The sequence below is a fragment of the Peromyscus californicus genome, unplaced genomic scaffold, assembly GCF_007827085.1.
Source record: "Peromyscus californicus insignis strain IS unplaced genomic scaffold, ASM782708v3 Scaffold_6__1_contigs__length_162567912, whole genome shotgun sequence".
NCBI lineage: Eukaryota > Metazoa > Chordata > Mammalia > Rodentia > Cricetidae > Peromyscus > Peromyscus californicus.
Genome location: NW_026294584.1, coordinates 49638730 through 49642155, shown reverse-complemented (window position 1 = coordinate 49642155; position 3426 = coordinate 49638730).

The following is a 3426-nucleotide window of genomic DNA, read 5'->3' as shown; positions in this document are numbered from 1 at the left end:
TAAATATATTGCTTTGAGTAGCATTTGACCAGAGTTTTCAACCATTTAATAAAGAAACTTAACCTAAGGTGGGAAATCAAATTCACACTTTCTGATTTAGTACACCCCAATCAAGAAATCTAACCATATCCAAAATGAGATTATTTTCTTTTAAGAAGTGTTCTTCCAAAATCTTTTTTTGAACAAATAAGAATCTTGGTTAATTATACATATTAATTCCTGAAAATCTTCTTGGGTGTGTTTCTGCTTCTAAGCATGGATCATACATTTCTTTCCATAGGCTATCCAACTTAAATTCATTAACAATTCATGCATTCACTTGTTTTGCATCTTTTTTACATGTTCAACACTGTTACAGATGTTGGAAGTTCAGCAAAGAACAAAATGACAAACATCTTGGTGTTGATGTTACTATGGAAAAAAGATACACTGAGTGATGTTGCAGTTTATTGCCTCACAACATAAAATTGATGTGTTAAAGTGTGGTCATGTCATCTCATATCATGCTATGTTTGTCCCCAATGTTCCATGAGTCTTTTGTCCCATATTATGCTAATTTGAGGAACTTAATGTCCGTTATGGCTCACACAAGAGACTTTTTACAGAAGTAGGCAAAGACTAATTAAGTCAGATTGAATGTATAGGTGGTCTCAGTACTTCATACTTTCCATACATCATTTTTCCCAGAAAGTATATCCATCAAGATAACCAGTCTTTTCACAAGGCCTCACAGGGCACTCCAAAGTTCAGAACTGAAAACCACCAAGCCTTCATAGGGCTCAACCCAGGATCTGGCCACCTCTTTAGCCAAAATCTAATGGTTAAATGAAAGAAGGACTCAGAAGGGAAGCCCATATTTTAAGGACAGAATTAAATAACAAAGTTAACCCTGAGTCATAGGCTATTGGGGACAAATTCAGAGATGAAGTGGAAATATATATAAAACACAAGTACAATAGAGAAAAAGAAGGCAGTCAAGAGCAATCCACAGTGTTGGAGCAGGGTAGTCACATTCCATGACCAAAGAAAGCCTTCTAGAGATAAGACATGCTAGTCGAGTGAACAGCTTGGATAGGTGAGCAAATCTACCATGACCTTGGGAAAGAATTGAACAAATATAGAGGAGAGTCAGTGCAAAAGCTCTTAGATGGAAATTTCTAGAAAATTCCGGGAGTACTGAAGAACAGTGGATTAAGCAATGCAAGCAAAAGGAGAAGGTCCAAGAGGTTGGGAAATAATGATAATGAGCTGTGTAGCAATGAGGTCCAGGAGCTGAAAGGTTTCTCTTGTGAGGGACCCCACTTCCCCAAGAAAGGGAAACAAGGTGAACATGGGCAAGAGACTTTGACGTTGGAATTTGTTCGAGGATTTCAAATGTTCAATTATGAAACTGGTAAGTATCTCATGCCCTATTATTTTCCTCAAAATTCATATGAGATAGGTGGAAAACACCCTCAGTTGACCTACTCTAGTTTAATAAGCTGCATGATACACTTCTCAATTTAATTCAATGATCAATGTCATATGGCAACCTGTCAAAAGAGATCCTTAGTGTACAGTCACAGGAAGGTTCTGGAGGCAAAAACACTAGCACTAAACACATCATTGTCCCATATTCTTATGAATTTCATTCTCAGTATCTCAGTCAATAATTTTACCTCCCACTTCTCCAATATATATTATTAGCCTAAGAGTAATGTTGATCTCATTTTTTATGACCTTAGCACAATAATAAATTCCCCATACTACAGGGTCCCTGGAGGTCTGTAAGCATCAGTTTCTGCAAAAGTTAGTATGCATTAGTCACAGTAGTAAAAACTAGTATTTTAAAGCAGTGTGTGTGTGTGTGTGTGTGTGTGTGTGTGTGTGTGTGTGTGAAAATTTCTCTCATAAGTACATTCAGCAGCTCTGGGGATTGAGAAGGATAGAAGAATGAGAATGTTGAAAGATGCAGTACTCAGAACATCTTTTTTGTTGTTGTTTGTTTGTTTTTTGTTTTGTTTGTTTGTTTGTTTTTTTTTGTTTTTCAAGACAGGGTTTCTCTGTGTAGCTTTGTGCCTTTCCTGGAACTCACTCTGTAGCCCAGGCTGGCCTCAAACTCACAAAGATCTGCCAGCCTCTGCCTCCTGCGTGCTGGGATTAAAGGCATATGCCACCACCACCTGGCTACTCAGAATATCTTAATAGTTCTTCACGATTAGTTCCAATCAATTTAAGTCTCAATGTTCCTTCTGAGTAAGGGACTTTGGATGGCCTCATAAAGGCCAAATGATTGCTTTCTTGTCAGAGTTTGTGGTCTCATAGACAGCCTACCAGAATCACATAGAAGTGAAGGAGAAGAATTCTTCAAAGAAGGTTTCACTTCTCAGAAACGCAAAGGGGATATCAGAATGCATTAAAATGATGTGCACTTTAATTAATTGATTGAATATTAAGATTTAAAAAAATAAATTCTAGAAATTTTGCATTTTCCTGAGTTCCAACTTTCTACAAATTGAATGCCAAGAAAGAGGTTGGTGGGCAACGAAGAGCCATTTGTCGTTTCAGTAGAATCCAAAGCAACTGACAGCATTTACACAGAATTTTAATTTGTCACCTCTAAGTGGTTTATACCATCAGCTTGATCAGTGGAATAGTTAAGGTGGGGAATTAATTTGGCGAATCATCAAACTTTTCCAACTGAGAAATAATGAAGGTCATTTGGAACTGCCTCACACTTGCTTCTGGCTGCCCACTACTTTCTCTCTTGATTTTTTCCTCTTCTATTATTTCTGCAATACTGTTTTCTGTTTTCTTGTGATCCCAAGAGATCTGACTTCATAATAACCTAGTACTTCATGCATCAGTGGCCTGGTATCATATAGAGTGACTACTTCCCAAATAGGGAAATGGATGTTCCCACCTAACCAGTTATCAACTTCTAGGTTCCATGCCTTCACGTCCCCACATTTCCCTTAACATACTAAGTCCCATCGTAGACTTTGTAAATCATTCTCTACTCAGTTATTTAATATGATCTGGTAAAATAACAAAAGTCAGGATCACATTTACTTTGTTTCTCTTACGTACACATCAAACCCAGGACCAGGAAGCAGATCTGGGCTTTGATACCAGAGATAAAGTCTTGAGTTTACTTCAAAATTTCCCTTGACCCCAGTTAATTAGTGTGTAGTCATCCAAGAAATGCAGCTGCCTCCTTAAGACTAGGGTCCGTTTTCCTCTTCTTGACCATCTTCATCAGCAGACCATCACCACCCTGAGTCCAGCCTTGCTCTGGACAGCTTACTTGAGCAGCATAGACTGGTGGAGTACAATCCCATTCTCCAGGCCAGGATTCCACATTCTGCTTGGCTTTACAGCTGTGGTTTCCTTGTTCTCTGCATTACAGTTCAATACACATTTTCATTTCTTGCTGGGCCTCCCCTT